This window comes from Lissotriton vulgaris, chromosome 10 (genome assembly GCF_964263255.1).
Source record: "Lissotriton vulgaris chromosome 10, aLisVul1.2, whole genome shotgun sequence".
NCBI lineage: Eukaryota > Metazoa > Chordata > Amphibia > Caudata > Salamandridae > Lissotriton > Lissotriton vulgaris.
In genome coordinates this window covers 260094926-260116925 of record NC_141698.1, presented here as the reverse complement: position 1 = coordinate 260116925, position 22000 = coordinate 260094926, and positions in this window count along the sequence as shown.

The window sequence follows — 22000 nt, the reverse complement described above, 5'->3', positions numbered from 1 at the left end:
ACAGAAGGCCATATTGCTGCCTCCATGTCTGGATTGCTTTTTGGATACAATACTTGCATACAACAAATGACCCTGGAAGTAACGCTCACAAGATAGGCTTTTCCTGGCATCATGCCACAACAGCTGTGGTCACTTATTATAACGTAGCTACCATTGGAAAGATGTCTGAAAAAGGGCTCTATCTGTGTAGCAGCGGTGCCGTGAAGATGGCATGAAAGGTTGTTTGATGAACCTTCGCAGGCTCCATGCAAGTTAATACCTTGACACAGAAGTGTACCGCTTAGTGATTTTCTACAATAGTTACCACTAAGAAATACCTCTTTTTTCCCTTCACTATAAATCTATGTGTATAAGGTAAATTCCAGGTTGACTTGATGTATCCTTTACCCAACCTTTCATACAGGCCTGCTGGTATATACTTTTGGCAGTATTGAAACTGAAAAGTTGTTATCGGGATTGTAATGGTGCCATTTATTATTCATTCAATGACAGGTCTTTCTGACATTGTCAATGGTAATCTTTCTAGTTTTCAATGCTCAGCACCGTATAGTCTGCTCCTTTTTGTGCCAACGAGATTTGTCTATCAGTAAGGTTAAAGATAGAAAATAATGACGTTGTGTAGATTAGACGCCATGGCACGTAGCCTGAATGGAGGTTTTGTAACGTCCAGCCTAGCTGTACAATAGAACGTAATTGGGACTGGCCATGTTGTAACATTGTAAGTGGAGGGGTTCGCAATTTGCGTCCCTATCTGCTGCACTGCATTAAAGAGGAAACATTCCTCGCTAATAGAGCCCTTTTATCATATTCCATCCTATTAATCCATTTCATCCATAGGCTTTATGTCATTTTCATGCTTCGTATATTTCAAAAGTAAATCACTCCAGAGGCAGCCTGGTGGAACTTGAATGTTTTAATTTGCATATTCAAATGTCTAATGTTGTCGAAGCTTTACCACAGACATGTGCTTTCAACATCCTGTCGAACAACCAGTGTCAAAACCCTATGCATTTCGAACTTAATGTTAGTTCTTCCTCAGGGGTACTGGAAAAAATAGATAAAGGGCCACATAATCAAATATTCAAAAAGTGAAAATTTCATAATGCAAAACATACCGTGAATTTCCCAACACTCCCCCCTATCCTGCTATCCGTGCAACGAAATTCATCTACATCCTTGAATATCCCACAGTAACCGTTTCACGATGTTTACATGAATCACACGCTTTCTAGTCCTACCCCTAATCCTGCATGTTGTAACATTAGCATATCCTGTTCTATTATATCAATAGCAGATGATACAATGCAGTCCAGTGAATAAATTCTGGAGGACAGAGTCGTTAACCCATTGTCCACTACAGAAAGTGATTTTTCCAAATTAATACGATCAATTTCTCACATTTTTTCTGCAGTTTTAATTTGTGTTACTTTTCAAGCATCATTGTAAGCTGCGTATATACCGGCGTATATGAAACGTTTTTGACGCTGTTTGCGAGGTCCCATTATGAAATCTTGCAAGTCAGCACCTTCTTTAAGTAAAGTTAAGTGTTGCTTAATTTCCGGAAGTGTGGATCTCTGTAGCCAGTCGAAGGCATAGTTTTCCTACACTGTATGTTGTAACTATCCCTGGATGTTGTCTCTGGGAATATCTCGGGTCTGGCCTGTTCTGTTTGAACCCCTGTATTTTGTTCAGGAATCTATCTTGACAGTTATTTGTGTCTGTGAGCCAGATCAACCATTTGTTCCAATCAGGAATTGTTCTGTTTTGTTTTAAAATATAGGACTTGTCTAACCCCTCATCTGTAGTGGTGTTTCTATCAGGCATAGGCTTTGGTTTAGACGGGTTGTTTACATCTTTTATCTTGGCTAGACCAAGACAGGTTGTTTGTTGAATGGTGTCATTCAGGAACATTATTTGTTCTGGGATCAGGCAGGCTCTAAATAATGATTCTAAACCTTGTACCTGCCACTCTTTAGTACCCCAGATGGTTTTTGTCTCAATGTTGTTTTTCCCAAATTCAAAACCAAATATAGACATTTTTTCATAAAAATTTTCAGAATAAATCAGTTTAGTATTTGTCAACATGTTTTTCATTCCTGTCTTATTTAACATTTTGAAATAAAACGTTTCTGGATTAGTGTAATTAAATCCCGAAAAGTATGGAAACTTCTCATAAAAAAATTTTGAACTGCCTTTTGGCGGGGTTGGACAATGTTCCCACTGATTATAACTGAAAATATTTCTAGGATTAGCAGATTTATGCAGATAATGATGCCCAAAGTGATAGAAGCAATACATTTCCTCATAATTCGATGAACCCTGTAAATAATCATGTTCTGTACATTTTGCTGACATTTCTAAATCTGACATCCTATTATTAATATTTTCAAAGTCCCAATCATCAGAGAAAGTACTAGGTGATACAAAGTCACTTAAGGAGATCTTGAATTGGTGTGGATATTTCAAGAGCTCAACCGGGCCATAGATTTCATAGTCCGTTTTGTCCCCCCATGTTATACCACTAGGTATAGGGATGGCTGTGATGTTTACTGATGATAGTTCTCTTTTTTTCGATGTGAGAGGATCTGTGTGGTTTCAGGACCAAGTTGATGTTCTGACTTGCTGTGTCCATTGTACTATATTTCCCATCAATAAATCTACCCAAACTTAAAACTAAGATGAGCCATAGAAGGAGGAAAAGTACACCCACACACAATCCATAATGTAATCCATGGTGAAATTAGATATGTTTCTCTGAGTTGATGAAAGAGCTCTGTGATTTTCTTTTTGAAAGTTTTTGTTGCTGGCTTGTCTCCATGTTCACTTGGATCATCGGAAAAGTCATCAAAGTTGATAAAGTAGCCAGATGCAGTTCTGTTAATTGGTGGAATTGATTCCGGATTTCCATTGATCTTTGGATTTTCTTTTGTTACATTTGTATAGTCCGAGGCTACATCGTTGTAGACAGGTATTTCTTGATGAACTGTTGCGATTTGGGTATCAAGTGGCACAAGTTCCATGGCTTTGTTGCATAGTCCTTTTTTATTCACTGAAGGTTTATCAAATGTGATTAGTCTCTCAGTTGAACCTCTGGGATTGTAGCAAGATTTGGTCTTCTGCTTTTTCTTGGGAGTCCACTTGGCCTACTACTTATTATTGGCCACATGGTTGTGGTTTCACCAGGTCGATTGATACAACTCGGTTCTCCTTTTTACCAGAAAGGGGCGGTAGTACTACTGATCCTGTTCCGCTGACAGCTAAGACAGGTACTGCTTTTCTGTAAGAAGGCCCAAATTCCTTCTTCACCGCGATCTTTTCTCTGACCAGATCCCCAATCTTTGGAATCCAGACCGGTCTTGCTGCGACAGGAGGTTTTTCTTCAGTGGTCGTTGGCTTTAGCTTTTCGTTACTTAGACTTTTTCTTGTTTCATTTAAGTCCTGTAAAACAGCCAAACGATCTTTGATATCAAAGGTTTCTTGTTTCACAACTGAAGTCTGACAATCCAAATCCTGAATGATCATTCTAGTACCAAATAAAAGTTCGTACGGACTGATACCTCCTAGAGAATTTCTTGGCATGTTATTAAGACTACGTTGGACACTTATTAGATGTTTGACCCACCCGTCACCCAAACCTAATACCCTCGCTGTTATAGATTGCTTTATGTCACGTTTTTTTCTCTCCACTACCGCATTTCCCTCGGGATGGAATGGATTAGAGTACCGCAATGCAATGCCCATGCTGGCCATGGCCTCCTTGTAAGCCCGAGAGCTAAACGCAGGAACCTGGTCAGAATGTAGCATGCCAATTGCGTATCTGCCAATAAAGACTCGCAAATCTTTTATAACAGTTCTGGCGTCAGCCGAGCGCTGGGGCCACATCCAAATGAATCTAGTATTAATAATTATGGGATCGCATTCTTCCGTCCGGATGTCTGCGTATGGATAGCCTGATGCAGTCTAATAGAGGTGTCTGGGCATGTGTCTGGTCCGGTTCACAACTGCGATCTATGTTGCAGTCCTGACAATTCATTGCAAAGTTATAAATTTTCACGCTCATCCCAGGCCACCAGTATTTTGATTGTAATTCTATTAGAGATTTCAGGATCTCTTGGTGCCTCAGACACAATCCCATGTGTGCTTCTTCAATCAAGTAGACCCTCCGGTTTGTGTTTGGAATTACTCTATCCCCCACTCCAGGGATTTGAGCAAACGGAACGGAGTTCGCATCAATTATGTATGTATTGCCGAGTGGATAGTTTAGAGGTAACGCTGCATAATTGCCTTCCATTGAGGCTTTTACTGCTAGTAGCATTTCACCGTCAATTTGTTTTTTAGAACGCTTTTTTGTGGCTACGGAATCCGGTTGACCAGCTGCAGCTGTGGCTCTGTCAGCCAATGAATTCCCTGCAACGTGAACGCCATCACGTTGAAGACTCTGCGTATGTATCACGTGAGTCTTTCGTAGTTCTTTCTGCAAAAGAACTACTTGTTCCCATAGTTTTTTATGCTTTATTGTGGCACCTGTCTCATCTTTGTAACCATTTTTTATCCAGGTCTGCATGGAATTATTGTAAGACCGGACGCAGTAATGCCAATCGCACACTATTAGTGTGGCGAATTCCCGAGTGGCATTTTCAATCGCCATCTTTAGAGATCTTATTTCAGCTCTCTGAGCTGTACAGTTTCTGAGTGATTCCGTTTTAGTGACCATCGGTCTGAATTTACCTAAGTGCCAGCGACCTTTAACAATTGCGCACGCAGCATTGTAAATTTGTTTTTCCACAACGTAGTGTTGTGCAAATCTTTCCGTGTAGATTACACAGGTGTACTGTTTGAGAGGCAGAATTTCGATTGACAGAGGGCATTCATGTTCGTATTCCAGATCTTCTTAGTTTTTTCATTTTCGGATCAAAAGCGTGTTTAACTTCTTCTGTAGCAAGAGAATTTTCCCATTGTATCCATTTTGGATCTAGAGCTATAGCATTTGGAATGCCTGGTCTTGTTACTGCCTCAAGGGCGTTACTGCTGTTAAAATGGATATCCTTTTCCCTTGGGGTAGGGCTTTTTATTTTGCTAAAGCAGTTTGAACCGCAGTTAGAATTTTTTCAGTAGAACTGAATTTCATTTCAGCTTGTGTGTACAAGTGTGATTTGTAAGCTATTGGTACAGTTTCTCTCTCATTAGAGGTCAGGTATGTGAATCCGCATCTTCCTGGGATGACTCGGATTACAAGGTTGCGTTTGTTTGCACGTGTTTGCAGTTTTGTTTTAGTTAACATGTCTGTCTGTAATGATCTTAAAATTTCTGTGTGTTTTTGAGTCCAATTAATTGGTTTAAAATCAGGTTTTATTAGTTCGTAGAGAGGTTTAACCCTCTCTGCATAATTTAGAATGTATGTTCTTCCGAAATTCAGGAAACCTAGTATTGATTGTAAGTTTTTCAGTGTTTTTGGAGTTTGGAGTACAGCACACTTCTCTAAGAAGTTGTCGGCTAGGCTTTTGCCTTCACTTGATATTTCATATCCTAAAAATAGGACAGTTAGATGTGCAATTCATGATTTTCTAAAGTTAAATTTGTACCCTTCAGATGCGAACCCAAGTATTATGGTGTTCACTCTTTTCAAGTGAGTCTCCAGGTCATCGTCTGTAAGATAGATGTCATTGACATAAGATAAAGCCTCATCATCATATATTTGTAGTAACTCTGTTACCCTGGCTGAAAATAATCCTGGGCTATTCTTGAATCCCTGTGGGAGACGACAAAATTGGTTTTGAGTCCCCATGCTAGAGAAAGCGGTCAAATATCTGCTTTCAGGTGCTATGTTTTGACAGAAGAAACCATTTGAAAGATCTAATGTTGTTTTATATTTCTTGCGCACGATGTTATTCATTAGTGCTGCACTGTGTAAGTTTTGTACTGCAAAAGTTTTACAGCAGGAGTTTAGGTGTCTGTAGTCCAAAACTAGACGATATGAATCGTCTGGCTTGGAGACAGGAAACAAAGGACTGTTCATTTGTGAGGTGCATGTTTCAATCACCCCCTGATATTCAAGTAGATCTAACATTTCTCTTTCTTGTTTTTTAGCTTCTTGCTTAACAGGATACTGCCTCTGTGCAGTAGGTTGATTTTATAACTGGATTTTATGGTGAGGCGAATCCTCATCCCATCCTACATGATTTTTATATAATGCAGGGGCTTGGGCCACTGCCCATTTTCTAGCAAATGTGTATTTTTTATGAATTGGAATGTGATTTGAGAAGGCAGGCATAATCATTTCTTTGCATTGTGGGCACTCCCTGACAAACTGGTGGCCAGACTTTCTCTGGTAGAAGGATATCATAGCCTTTAGATAGATTCTCCCAAAAGAGACCTCTTATTTTCCTAGTTTTATCTCCCTCTATACGTAACTAGCAGCCCGTCCCGACGTTGTCCGGGTATGAATTGCTGCCGGCCAGTAGTATATTGTTTTGTAGGATTTCGTTTTGATAGCATTTCTTTTCTGTGACAGGCCTGTGAAACGCTCCGATTCACAGTGCACTTAAGAGTGCACGTTCAGTAGTGTGTGAAATCGAGTTTCCCTACTTTATTTTTCCTTGCAATTTTATATAGCGTGAACTCGACAACATGGCATGAGCACAATTTACATTACAGAAGAACACATTCATTTGTGGTAGGCACGGGGAGACAAAGAGATGTGCCTGGAACCACAGGATGTTGAGCTGATGCCGAGATTCGAACGTAGCTCCCCAGCTCTAAAGTTCGCAATTCTAGAACTTGTGACAGGAGGTGTGTCTAAAAGTGTATGGCGGTGCTGGCCATCAATGAGAGAGACCTGTGCATTTTTCAAATGAGTGGTGAAGAAATATGAGTATGTTGCTGGAGATGTGGGCCACCGTGCCACCAATGTACTTACCGGGGGAGGGTAAACACCCATTATTCCGCAACTTTCACTCCGCATACTTTCATTACGAAAGTACCATGACTCCGCAATGCCATTACAACGCATGGTATTACATTTTATATGCTTTTACCATGCATAAATTTACAACGAAATTTGTTATAAATGCATGAATGGTAAAAGCATGTTTTTTTTAATGTTTGGATAAGGTAAGTATGGGTATTGGGGTATATGTTTTAGGGTACTGAGGTATATGTTTTGGGGTGTTTGGGTATTTTAAGGGTTCAGATATAGTTTTGGGTTATGGGGTGCAGGGGTAGGTTTAGGGATAGGTATGGGTTTTGGGGTACAGGGTTATTTTTAGGGTTCAGGGCTAGGTTTGGGTTTTGGGGTTAGGGGTATTTTTAGGGTTTAGGGCTAGGTTTGGGTTTTGGGGTATAGGGGTATTTTTAGGGTTCAGGGCTAGGTTTGGGTTTTGGTTTTCAGGGGTATTTTTAGGGTTCAGGGGTAGGTTTGGGTCTTGGGGTACAGGGGTATTTTAAGGTTTCAGGGCTAGGTTTGGGTTTTGGGGTACAGGGGTATTTTAGGGTTCAGGGGCAGGTTTGGGTTTTTGGGTACAGTGGTATTTTTAGGGTTCAGGGCTAGGTTTGGATTTTGGGGTACAGGGGTATTTTTAGGGTTCAGGGGTAGGTTTGGGTTTTGAGGTACAAGGGTATTTATAGGGTTCAGGGCTAGGTTTGGGTTTTGGGGTACAGGGGTATTTTCAGGGTTTAGGGATAGGTTTGGGTTTTGGGGTACAGGGTATATTTATAGGGTTAAGATGGGTAAGTGTTTAAGAGTGTTGGGGTATTTTAAGGAGTAAGGGTGGGTTATGGGTGACCGTCCTGACGCTCTCAGAAGCGGTCGCTCCCCACGCTCCCTGCTCTCCAGTGGTATCGTTGGCTGCACTCGTTGCTTTGCTCTGTGCTACTCGTGACTGCTAGCTGCTGCTTGTCATAGCGCTGTACTGCTAGAAGCATTATCGAGTGTTTTTAATTAATTATAGCGCTTTCCAGACTTAAGCACTGTTTTGATTCATATGCGCAGGCCCAGTTGTAACGCTCACTGTGTAGCTTTGACCCTAATTAGCATTGCTCGTTTTTGTGCATCGATATTTGTAGCGCTTACTTCTCAGATTGTTTAAGATCATCAATTACTCTGTGTGCCCCATCCTGTTTCCAGTTTCACTTTTGCTGCCATTTTGTTGTTGTTGTACCTCAGAGCCCGTAGTCTCCGCCCCACTCCCGTTTCCCAGCTGATCCCCCCTCCCCCCTCCCCCCTCCACTATCCACATATGACAGATGCTTCTGCGCGCAGCGTTGATGCGCAGCGGTCGCGCCCCATGCGTGCCGAAGGTGCGCCAAAGGTAAGCCCGTCTACGCCCGTCTGCGCCTGGACCGCGCCCAGCGCCAGACCCCCTGGTCCTTACAAAACCCACTCCATCCGCATAACGTATGACGCCGGTACCCTCTTTGCCCTCAACCCCGGTCGCACACCACAATGCTGCAAAGCTACCCCAGGTCTCACCCATGGACCATTCGCCAGCCACTCCTGCAAGTTCACCTGCATCAGGACCCACACCAAATCCACTTCCCCCAAACATAACCCCGACTCTAACCACCTGAAGTGCATCCTGCTGAACACCCACTCAGTCCACAGGCACGGCACTGAACTCTGGGACTTACTCGACACTACATCGCCGGACATCGCCTTCCTTACAGAAACCTGGATGAACACCTCATCAGTGCCCGACATCGCCATAGCCATCCCGGACGCTTACAAGATCATCCGAAAAGACCGCACCAACCAAACAGGAGGAGGCATCGCCATTGTCCATAAGAACACCATCCGCATCACAACCAGTTCCGACAATAACCTCGCGACTGCCGAACACCTTCACTTTCAGATCCACACTGACCCCAGGACCACACTTAGAGGCACCTTCATCTACAGACCTCCAGGAACCCGCACACAATTCAACGAAGACATCACTGACTTCATCAGCCCACATGCCCTCACATCAGAGAACTACATCCTACTGGGAGACCTCAACTTCCACCTGGAAAAGAAAAACGACAGCAACACCAACACCCTTCTGGACAACCTGGCCAATCTCGGACTCAAACAACTTGTCGACACCCCCACCCACTTAGCCAGACACACGCTCGACCCTATCTTCACCTCCAGCAAACACATCTCCTTCGATCACTCCACAGCTCTCCATTGGACGGACCACAGCTGCGTTCACTTGAACTACAAAAAGTCCACGACCCACAACCCCCCACAACCTATTCCTCGAAGAAACTGGAACAAAATTACCACTAACCAACTCTTCACATCGCTTAACCAAAACCCTCCCGCCATATCATCGGACCCAAACCAAGCTGCTACCAAACTCACACAATGGATCACCCACAGCGCTGACGAATTAGCTCCCTTGAAAAACCACCAGATCAAACAAGGTAGCAAAAAGGCCCCCTGGTTCAACGATGACCTTAAGAAATCCACGAAGTTATGTCGTACCCTCGAGAAAACCTGGAGAAAAGACCCAACCACTGACAACCTGACCGCCTTCAAGGACGCCACCCGCAAACACCATCAGCTGATCCGATCCACCAAGAAATCAGCATTCAAGGATCGACTCGACAACAACGCCCACAACAGCAAGGAACTATTCAACATAGTCAAAGAATTTACCAACCCCACCGCCGGCACCAACGACATCACTCCCTCCTAAGACCTCTGCGACTCTTTATCCTCTTTCTTCCACAACAAAATCGCCGACATACATAACAGCTTTGAAAACCAGTCCGAAGAACAGAGCACTCCACCCACCCCCGAACCAAAACAGCACTCTCACAACCTTTGCGCCTGGAACCCAATCACTACTGAAGACACCATCCGCCTGATGAACTCCATCCACTCAGGATCGCCAACCGACCCATGTCCCCACCACATCTTCAACAAAGCAGACTCCATCATCGCACCACATCTCCGCGATGTCATCAACTGTTCCCTCAACTCCGCTACCTTCCCGGAAAGCTGGAAACATGCTGAACTCAGCGCCCTTCTGAAGAAACCCACAGCAGACCCCTCTGAACTTAAGAACTACCGCCCAATCTCACTTCTCCCATTCCCTGCTAAAGTCATTGAGAAAGCCGTCAATAGTCAGCTCTCCGCCTTCCTTGAATCCAACAACTCCCTCGACCCCTCACAGTCCGGCTTCCGAGCCAAACACAGCACCGAAACCTCCCTCATCGCTGCTACAGACGACATCCAAACGCTACTGGACAACGGAGAAACAGTTGCCCTCATCCTACTTGACCTCTCCGCCGCCTTCGACACAGTCTGCCATAGCACCCTCATACAACGCCTCAGAAACACCGGAATACAAGGAAAAGCTTTGGACTGGATCATCTCGTTCCTCGCCGGAAGAACGCAGAGAGTCCACCTCCCCCAATTCAAATCAGAGGCCACCGAAGTCATCTGCGGCGTACCACAAGGATCATCACTCAGTCCCACCCTCTTCAACGTTTACATGAGTCCCCTCGCATCCATCGCGCGACAGCACAACCTCAACATCATCTCCTACGCAGACGACACCCAGCTGATCCTCTCCCTCACCAAAGACCCAAACACCGCCAAAACAGTATTTTCAACCCCAATAGGACATTATCAATTTGTGGTAATGCCCTTTGGAATGAAAGGAGTAGCCGAATGGATGAAGAACAGCCGTTTAAAACTAAACTCGGACAAAACAGAAGTCCTCATCTTAGGATCATCCCCCTCTGCCTGGGACTCATGGTGGCCACCGGCCCTAGGTACAGCACCCATACCTACAGATCACGCACGTAACCTGGGCTTCATCCTAGACTCCTCCCTCTCGATGACCAGACAAGTCAACGCCGTCTCATCTTCATGCTTCAACAGCCTACGCATGCTCAAAAAAATCTTCTGTTGGATCCCCACCGAAACAAGAAAGACAGTCACCCACGCACTGGTCACTAGCCAACTGGATTATGGAAATACCCTTTACGCCGGAACCACAGCCAAACTACAGAAAAAACTTCAACGCATCCAAAACGCCTCAGCCAGACTCATACTGGACATCCCCCGTCAAGCTCACATTTCCGGTCACCTGAAAGACCTCCACTGGCTCCCCGTCAACAAGAGAATATCGTTCCGTCTCCTCACCCACGCACACAAGACCCTCTACGACCTAGGACCCGAATGCCTCAACACACGACTGTCCTTCTACACACCCGCCCTCCAACTACGATCATCGAATCAAGCCCTCGCCGCAATTCCGCGGATCCATAGATCCACCATGGGAGGAAGATCCTTCTCCTACTTAGCGGCCAAAACTTGGAATTCTCTCCCCACTCACCTCCGCCTTACACAAAACCACCTCTCCTTCAGAAAACAACTAAAAACCTGGCTTTTCGATAAGTAATGCACCCAACCTCCCTCAAGCACCTTGAGACCCTCTGGGTGAGTAGTGCGCTATACAAATTCCTGAACTTGAACTTGAACTATTATGGGGTGCAGGGGTATTTAAAGGGAGAAGGGTGGGATTAGCACACGATATGAGACATGGCATGAATGGCGGAACGTATCTAGCCCTGATCTCTTGACTGGGTGAGAGTATTCTGCTTAATTCAGAAACTCTGTCCATCACCACCCCTTGTTGTTAAACAATCTCCTCCGGTGTCGCGTTCAGCCCAGGGACCGGAGGGTATGGGGCGGGACGAGACGCCCGCGACTCCGGAGGAGCCGCGTGGGCGGTGTCACCCGAACCCCCGGCCGCATTGCGCGAGCGTCGGGGGAGTCAGAAGAGCGATGATGCCTCTTCGACTTCTTGTGTTTCTTACCTGACAACTTGGACCTGTGGGTAGCTGTGCGCTGTAAAAGTTTAAATAAATAAATAAAATTAAATAAATAAATGTTGACTAATAATATAGCTGAGACCTGCTTAAAGTCTTTCAGTAATTTCATACCTAGAGTTAAAGGTGGTTCTGGACCGTATTCATTTTAAATCTGTCTTAGTATGTCTGGTATAACCGCCATAGACGGAACACCATGTGTTTTTGTGTAGATAGAAGCAAAGACTGTGCCCCAAGTGTCACAGTCCTCCACATGTGGTGCGATCCCCATTGGGAGACAGATAGTCAGAATTCTGTGTTTTTCGTGAGGGGTAGTATCTGGAAATACTGCCTCTATTTGAGTGATTTTTTGAGCTAACCAGAATGGAATCTGTTCCCGTTTTGCTGGTATTTTACCAAGACATGATTGTATATTCTGTGGTGTAATTTTATTAGTGTTCCCCTGTTGAGGGGTGTTTTGTGGAATTTTAATTGTAGGTTGGACTGTTGAAGTCCGCATGACATATTGGACCAATTGTCTATGTATTTAATTAGTTGTTTTAACTGAACTAAAAGTTCTCTGTCTGACATTGTTTCAATGTCCGGATGTGGTGTGTAGATGTCTAGAACCGGCCATGTGGCTCGCCTCCTGGTCTACCTAGTGGACCGAGCCTGGTAAAGTGATTTTGATGTTTTAGGGCACCATTAAACCAGAGCAGGTGCTCTTGGTATGATAGTGGAATTTCAACTTCCTGGAAAGGAGAGTATTCCTCTGGAGATTCCGCTATTTTGCAGTAGTGGAACTCATGTGTTACAGCATGTGCTGCTGGAAAATTTATCCAGGAATAGAATACCTCTGTCTGCCGATATTCATGGGCCTCTACCACAAATACGACTGTACCACCTCTTGATGATACTCCATTCTCTATAAGTTTTATAGTTATGGTTTTTCTTATATTGTCCGGGATGATTATTGCATCCGGGTTGTTATTTTGGACAGTTGTGTCGTCCGCTACGAGTTGAGCTGCTAGTCTAGCTCTCTCCCTTTCGTCCTCACTGTCTGACATTTTTACTGACAGAAAGTTTGCAGAGCAAATTTTGAGGAAACAAAGATTAGGTGCACAGTATTTTGGAACACTGTATCCTTCAACGTTGACTAAACCAAAAACTAATACATAGGAATCTCTTCCTACTAAGTTCTGGCGGCTATTAACCTTTCACCCACTCCAGACGTCTATTGGAGTTTTTACAGGAAAAAGGGGTCTGTGTGAAAAAGCACGACTTAGTTACTCTAGTATCTGGCGTTAGAATCTGAAAGAGACACGTTAGTGAAAGATTCCTTACCTTAGAATATCCCCAGGCGTCAGACTGGATCCGGAAACTTTTGCGTAGCAGTACCCTTGCGCATCGGTAGGCGTCGTCTCCGCGTCCGTCGTCGACGTCGTGGGCGCCGTGATGATGTTGTCGGAGTACTTAGACGCCACCTCCGCGTGCTGACGTCAGTTCTTCTTTTTTCTGCGCCAGCCTGCGCAGATCTGGAAAAAGCAGTAACCCTGTCAATTTTTGACTAACTTTTTTGAGATCATTTTTGATCCTTCTTGAAGTCTTGCGACTCCGATCGGTGCCGTAGGGATGCCTGTTTCAAGCATTGTGACAATTGCGATCGCACCATGTCGGTCACGGATCCTCACCGCCTGTGCCTGACGTGTCTAGGCATCGACCACCACGACGAGGCCTGCCCCGACTGTCGGGCCCTTTCGAGGAAAGCCAGGCGGGAGCGGTCCCGCAGGCGGCTCGAACTCCGGCAGTCGGCCCCGCGCCGAGTGAGATCCCGGTCCCGGTCCCACAGGAGGTCAAGGGACAGGTCGCAGGGACGGAGCCGTCACAGCTCCGGGAGTCGGCACCACTCCTCCGGGTCCAAGTTGTCAGGTAAGAAACACAAGAAGTCGAAGAGGCATTATCGCTCTTCTGACTCCCCCGACGCTCGCGCAATGCGGCCGGGGGTTCGGGTGACACCGCCCACGCGGCTCCTCCGGAGTCGCGGGCGTCTCATCCCGCCCCATACCCTCCGGTCCCTGGGCTGAACGCGACGCCGGAGGAGATTGTTTAACAACAAGGGGTGGTGATGGACAGAGTTTCTGAATTAAGCAGAATACTCTTACCCAGTCAAGAGATCAGGGCTAGATCCAACACCGTTTTTTAGCTCACTGCACTTTCCCAGCTCAGAACCTGGCTATGTGCAAATTAGTCTGTTCCTGTCCCAGTGCATGATGGGAACAGGGCAAACCAAACTACCAAGCCAATTCTTACACTGGGAAGGAAACAAGCTTCCGGGGACCAGTTTCTGGCATTTCAGCCGTCGTCGGCCCGGCTTGCTTGAATCCTGATGGTGCAATGAGCAAGGGACTCACATCTGAGTATACCCTTCCACGCTTAGGGTGGACAAAATATTTAACAACAAGGGGTGTTGATGGACAGAGTTTCTGAATTAAGCAGAATACTCTCACCCAGTCAAGAGATCAGGGCTAGATCCAACACCGTTTTTTAGCTCACTGCACCATCCCAGCTCAGAACCGGAGGAGATTGAGCGCTTCCTCATGGCCATGAGGTCCCTTTCTCCTCTTTTGGGCTCCGCGGCGGTTTCTGGCCCAGTGGACCCGTCTAGGGGCCCTAGTGGGTCGGGGGCTTCGACCCCGATGGGTGCTTCGGCCCCGACGCCGCCGGCGCCTTCGGGCCCGGCGCCGCGGGACGCCGCTGGGCCTTCCTCGGGCTCTGGATCGTCTCCGGTGGACCTTACAACCCCCCCCGGCATCGATCCGTCAGGTGGTGCCTCCCCCGATACCTCCTTTGCTTCAGTTCCGATGTCGGAGCGGCGCCGCTGGGCGCCGCATCCGATGCCGTTTGGAGAATTCCACTTCTATGACCCGACCTCCTTCAATTACAACCCTGAATCTCAGGAGATGGGTGATGAGGAGGATTGGGAGGGGTCTAAGGACCCTCTGACCAAGGAGTGTCAGTCTCATGAGGACTGGGCAGGAGACCTTGGGGAGGCCAGTGGCCTGGACACCTCTCCGGACACTGGATTTGTCTCTCCTCCTACCGTGGCTTCGGCGGAGGGGGCTACCTATGGTGTGGTGTTGACGAGGGCTGCCAAGGCTTTGGGCCTTGAGCTCCCCGTCGCGACCGTGAGGACTAACCTCCTCACAGAGGTCCTTAAACCGCAGTCATGCTCGGCTGAGCCTCTGCTGCCCTTTAATGAGGCCTTGACCGACGTTCTTTTGGGCACTTGGTCCAGGCCCGCTACCGGTTCGCCCGTAGATAGGAACGTGGCCAGACGCCACCGCCCAGCTCCGGGCGACCCATGTTTCCTGTCCTCCCACCCCACCCCCGAGAGTCTGGTCATCCAGGCCTCTAATTCCCAGACCGCATTCCCGGCGGCCCCGCCGGACAGGGAATCCAAGAGGTATGAGAATTATGGTAAGAAGATATTCTCCTCCCTTAGTTTGGGACTGCGGTCTTCCAACACCGCATGCCTCTTAGGCCGCTACACCCACTCTCTGTGGGAGACGCTGGTGGAAGTGCTGCCAGAGTGCCCGTTGAAGGTACGGGCCAAACTCGGCCAAGCCCTTGTGGAGGGCCGAGATGCAACCAAGTATTCGATTAGGTATGGGCTGGATACCACCGACTCGCTAGGCAGAGCGATGGCTACGACAGTGGCGGTGAGACCCCACGCCTGGCGCAGATCCGCCAATTTTTCGGCAGATGTCCAGAACACTCTGATGGACATGCCGTTCGATGGCCGTCGCCTCTTTGGCGACAAGGCAGACCACGCGCTTGAGTGCTTTAAGGACTCCAGGGCTACGGCCAAGTCCTTGGGCCTCTCGGCCCCGCGCCAGCAAACGGGTGCCTTTTGCTCCTTTCGTGGCCAAGGAAGGGGCGTCCCCACACGTGCCGCCAGCCACTCGCCGCAGACTGTCGTCCAGCGCGGCGGCGGCCGTGGAAACCGCCGCGGAGGCGGTCGGGGAAACAGGCAAAGTCAGTCCACACCTTCCCCCGCAGCATCCGCCTCTAAACCCTCCTAGTCCGTGCTTTTTGGCCCATGTGACGCCAGTGGGAGGCAGGGTTCGCCATCACCACTCTCACTGGCGCACTGCCACTTCGGACAGGTGGGTGCTGCAGATCGTCCGGAGGGGTTACTCCCTCCCCTTCGAGACGACCCCTCAAGCCATGCCACCACAACACCACTGCGTATCGGGGGATCACTTGCGGCTCCTGCAGGAGGAAGTTTCGGCCCTCTTGGCCAAGGGGGCCATCGAGCGCGTTCCTGGGCCAGAAGTAGGACGTGGTTGCTACTCCCACTACTTTCTGGTACCCTAGAAGGGCAAAGGGGGCCTACGCCCTATCTTGCATCTGAGGAACGTCAACGGCTTCCTCCGGAAGGAGAAGTTCAAAATGCTGACTCTGGCTCAGGTCTTAGCTGCCCTAGTCCCAGGAGATTGGATGGTAGGGTTGGACTTGCAGGACGCGTATTTCCACATCCCCGTCCTGCCGGCCCACCGGCGTTACCTGCGGTTCACGGGAGGCCACGAGCACTCTCAGTTTACCGTGCTCCCCTTCAGCCTTACCAGCGCCCCACGGGTGTTCACGAAGGTGATGGCGGTGGTCGCAGCTCATCTGCGCAGGTTGGGGGTCTCAGTCTTCCCCTACCTCGACGACTGGTTGTTGAAGGCGGGCTCGCCCCAGACAGTCGTCAACCACCTCGAGACTACGGCGGATCCCCTGCACCAGCTGGGATTTTCCATCAATGTGCCGAAGTCACACCTGTGTCCCTCTCAGAAGCTCCTTTTCATCGGAGCGGTTCTCGACTCGGCGCAGTTTCGGGTTTTCCCGCCCGAACAGCGAGTTTGGGATATACAGGCCCTGAGTCCACTCTTCCGGCCTTTTTCCCGGGTTTTGGAAGGTTGACGCTGCGGCTTCTGGGGCTGATGGCCTCCTGCATCCTTCTGGTGCATCACACACGGTGGCGGATGCGGGCTCTGAAGTGGGACCTGAAGTTTCAGTGGGCCCAGCATCAGGGCAACCTGTCCGACCCTGTCCTGATCTCGGAGGGCACTGAGAGACAGCTGCAGTGGTGGCTCACGGACCGCGATTGGGTCAACGGCAAATCCCTCTCCCTTCCCCAACCGGAGCACGTAGCTGTGACGGACGTGTCCCTCCAGGGCTGGGGAGGCCACATGGGAGAGGCGGAGATCAGAGGCCTCTGGTCTCCGGCGGAGTCCCGGCTCTATATCAACCTTTTGGAGCTGCGGGCGATTCGTCTAGCACTGAAGGCATTCCTCCCGTCTGTCCGAGGGAGTGTAGTGCAGGTGTTCACGGACAACACCACCGCCATGTGGTACTGCAACAAACAGGGCGAGGTGGGGTGGGGTCGAGGACCCTCTCCCAGGAGGCTCTGCGCCTCTGGCAATGGCTGGAACATCAGGGCGTGACTCTGATGGTTCAACACCTGGCAGGTTCTCTGAACGCCAGGGCGGACGAACTCAGCTGCCGGTGCATGATGGATCACGAATGGCGTCTGAACTCGGACGTGGCGCAAGGTCTCTTTCAGCAGTGGGGAGAGCCTTGGTTAGATCTATTCGCCACCGAAGAGAACGCGCAAAGTCATCAGTTCTGCGCGTTGGAATTACCAAGGCGGCACTCGCTCGGAGACGCTTTTCGTCGCGAGTGGAGTTGCGGTCTGTTGTACGCCTTTCCTCCTACACCACTTCTGCCCAGAGTGCTGAAGAATATCAAGCGCGACCGGGCACAAGTCATCCTTGTGGCTCCGGACTGGGCACGAAGGTACTGGTATCCCGAGCTACTTAGTATGTCAGTCGATCCCCCGGTTCGTCTGCCTCTTCAGGAGGACCTTCTGTCGCAGCAGCAGGGGACGGTCCTCCACCCGAACCTGTCCAGTCTCCACCTCCATGCTTGGAGATTGAGCGGCGACAGTTGAGGCCATTTGACTTGCCTCCTGAAGTTTGCAACATCCTTCTGGCAGCCAGGCGTTCCTCCACAAAGTCGGTATACGCCTGCAGGTGGAACAGATTTGTGGCATGGTGCACAGCAAAGGCTGTGGATCCCCTTAATGCCCCTCTTTCTGAGGTTCTCCTCTTTCTTCTCTCTCTTGCCCAGCAGGGCTCTGCTCTGGGCACTGTCAAGGGCTATCTCTCAGCTCTTTCAGCCTTTCTGAGGCTGCCTGATCAGCCTTCTTTGTTCAAGTCCCCTATCGTTAATCGATTCCTGAAGGGCATCACTCATACGTTCCCTCCTGTTCCCTTCGTGATGCCTCAGTGGGACGTGAACCTGGTTCTTACGTTTCTGATGTGCGCTCCCTTTGAGCCACTTCACAACTGTCCTCTTCGCCTTTTTTCTTTGAAGACTGCCTTCCTGGTAGCCATCACCTCTGCCAGGAGAGTGAGTGAGCTCCAGGCTCTGTCTTGTAAGCCTCCTTTCCTTTCAGTCCATCCGAACAAGGTTGTGTTACGAACAAGGCCCTCCTTCCTACCCAAGGTAGTCACGGCCTTCCACATTGGGCAATCCATCAACTTGCCCACCTTCTTTCCGCCTCCGCACCTCGAGAGAGAGGAAGAGAGGCTCCACCGCCTGGACCCAAAACGTGCGCTCTCATTTTATTTGAATCGCACACAACAGTTCCAGGTGGATGATCAACTCTTTGTTGGATACGCGGGCGCTAACAAAAGGAAAGCGGTGCACAAGCGGACCATCTCCCGGTGGATCATCTTGTGCATCCAGGCGTGTTACTCCTTGGCTAAGAAGGAACCCCCTGTTGGGCTGAGGGCTCATTCCACTCGAGCCACTGCCACTACAACTGCCTTGGGCCGAGGTGTGCCCTTGCAGGACATTTGCCAGGTGGCTACGTGGGCCTCGCTGCACACGTTTGCACGACATTATTGCCTGGACAGTCAAGTCCGGAGGGATGGCTACTTTGGCTGTTCCGTCCTCCAGGACTTTCTGGTGTGATTATTGGTTCGCAGACCCACCACCACGGGGTTGGTATTGCTGGGGTATCTATTCTAAGGTAAGGAATCTATCACTAACGTGTCTCTTTCAGATGCACAAGTTACTACTTGTGTAACGATATATCTGTAAGAGACATTAGTTAGTGATAGATTCCTTACCGAGCCACCCATCCTCCCCGTTCTGCGAACCGATATCTAGGGTTAAGGTCATCCCCTTTCAGGGCCCTAGTTTCATGGCACCAGTGTTGGTTTTTGGCAAGGCTCTGCGCTTCTGGCGCGGAAAAGTTGTGTCTAAGAACTGACGTCAGCACGCGGAGGCGGCATCTAAGTACTCAGACGACGTCATCACGGCGCCCACGACGCCGCAGATGGACGCGGAGCCGCAGACGACGCCTACCGACGCGCAAGGGTACTGCTACGCAAAAGTTTCCGGATCCAGTCTGACGCCTGGGGATATTCTAAGGTAAGGAATCTATCACTAACTAATGTCTCTTACAGATATATCATTACACAAGTAGTAACTTGTGCTTATCGCCTTACCAAACGTTGGGCGCCATATAGTGAAGTTCCTATATTACCAATAGGCTCTGCGCATTGGAATAACATAAACGGCAGTTTAGAAGTAGGACTGAGGTCGACTAGGTCTCTACTGAATATGTTAGACTTCAGGTTCAGGTTCAGGTTCAGGTTTTAAAGTCTTTATTTCGATTATTAGCAATCATAAAAGACATATTAAAATACAAAAGAATATAACTGGTTCATTTAAAATATCAAAAGAAAATCCATGCATATAGAAATTATTTAGACACTCACAGGAATACATAGGTGTACAAACAAAAGAACATTTCTTAACAGGTGATTAAAAAGGGATTAAATTTCAATTAATGAATAAAGAGACCTGAATATTTTATAAAATTAAAGAAAATAAAGAACACATTGCATTAAAAGGTTAGGATTACAGTTCTAGATTGCGAGCAATGAATGCAAATAATGAGACGTAGTCGTTGGGTGGTTTAACAGTTTCATGCTCAAACTAAACAGATTATGGCAAATTGCAGAACAACCTTTGTATTTGGCGCTAAGGCGTACAGTTTTTTAGCCTAAGGAGCCAAGCCCAGCCCAAGTACTTAGCCAACGCTACCACAAAGAGCTCTGAAGTATTGGTCCTGAGCACCTTTATGGCTTCCATCGCTGTTTTGAATGGTAAGTTTTGGAACAAGGGTTTTAGCCATTTTTTTCGAGGTGCTCCGCACCTAGGACAGGCAAAAAGGAAGTGGCCTTCTTATTCAATATGACCTGAGCAGCAAGTACAATAAGGTGATATCCCTGTGGACCGTTTGTTCAGAAAGATGTTTAATGGCAAAGCGCCAACTCTAAACTGATGGTACAATTTCTTATCTAGCGGTCGGGATATAACATCCCAGTATGGCTCTCTCAGTAGGTCAATTTTGAATGTTAAAAACCTGCCTGTGAGGTCATTTTTGTTGGACGACAGCACTCTTTTTAGGCGGATGGTGGCCCAATATAAAGATTTGAATTCATCTTTGGGTGGGAAGGAATTAGATTGTGGGGATGACCAGAGATGTTCCAAGCCCATGTCTTTCAGAATTGTTTTTACAGCATTGAGCCATGGTATTTTCCCTGAACCCCTGATAGACCTAACTTCCGACAATTCTTTTGCAAAAAGGAATAGGTCTGGGGATGTCCATATTCGTCTCCACAATGCCACTAACCTAAATCTTGCCATTTCATTAATAGGGGGGGAACCAAGATCCAGGCAGAGGGGGAGCAAGGGTGTAGACTGTGGAAGGCCCACTAGGTTTCGAAGGAATCTACATTGAGTTTTGTACAGATTAGACAAGTCCATATGACCCCATAGATCTGCCCCATATAAGATGGCTGTAGAGATTTTAACATCATAGATCTTAAGGGCCGGCAGGACCCGTTTAGTGATTGATTCCTTCTGCTCTTTAACGAGACAACCAGTCAGCCTGGCAAGTTTAAGTTGTTGCGTATTGATCTGATCCTTCCATCTTAGGCGGCTATCAAGGGTGACCCCTAGGTAGGTCATGGTATCAACCTGTTCAAGGTTTACTCCATTCATCTTCACTGAACTCCGGACTAAGTGGTTTTTTGTGAAGACCATAAATTTTGTTTTCCCCACGTTGACTACCAAGTTGTTGATGGCACAGAACTCCTCAAAGCGGTCCAAAGCCCGCTGTAGTCCGCTGCGTGTTTTTGAGAGGATTAGAGTGTCATCTGCGAAGATGAGTAACGGAAACCTCATCCCTGCCAGCATTGGGGCATCAGTGGGGGTGTCCAAGAAGAATTTAACAACTTGATCAATAAAAAGGAGGAACAGGGTGGGGGCCAGGACACACCCCTGACGGACACCTCGGGTTACGGGGAATGTTTCTGTAACTTGTCCCTGACCCCCCCACCTCACCCTCGCAAAGTTGTCCTCATGGAGTCTTATAATAAGGTCCAATAATTCGGGTGGGCATCCCAAGGTTTCCAGCACACCCCATAACCTGTCCCTGGGCACCAGATCAAAGGCGGACTTCAGATCGATGAATGCAGCATAGATGTTACCACCACCTAACCAAACCTCCTTCCAATAGATCAGGCAGAATCTAAAAACCTGATCTATGGTGCTCATTCCCGATCTGAAGCCCACCTGCATGGGGGACAGAATATTCTCCATTTCTATCCAACCCTGGACCCTTCCCAAAACCATGCACGCCACTATCTTTTGAATTGAATCGATTAAGCTGATAGGGCGGTAGTTTGCTGGAATGGATTTATCACCCTTTTTATAGACTGGAACTATTTCTGCCCCTTTCCAAGATTTCGGGACTGTAGCTCCAAGTGCCAAGGTATTAGCTATTCTAGTGATGTACGGGAGCCACAAAGTGGGATTAGATTTAAAAAGATCAGCCGGGATTAGGTCCATACCGGGGGCTTTACCTCGGAGAGTAAGTGCCAATGCCAACTCAGCCTCAGCAACCGTAAAGGTGAGTTTTCCGCTTTCTGGGGTCTGCATGAGTGGATCGCCTAAGAGATTTGTAGTCTCATCGTCCCCAGCTCTAAATTGAGCCGAGTAAAATGATACCCAATCTTCAAGTGGCACATTATTTCCCGGGGTAGAAGAGTCAATGTTTTTACCCCATTTAACC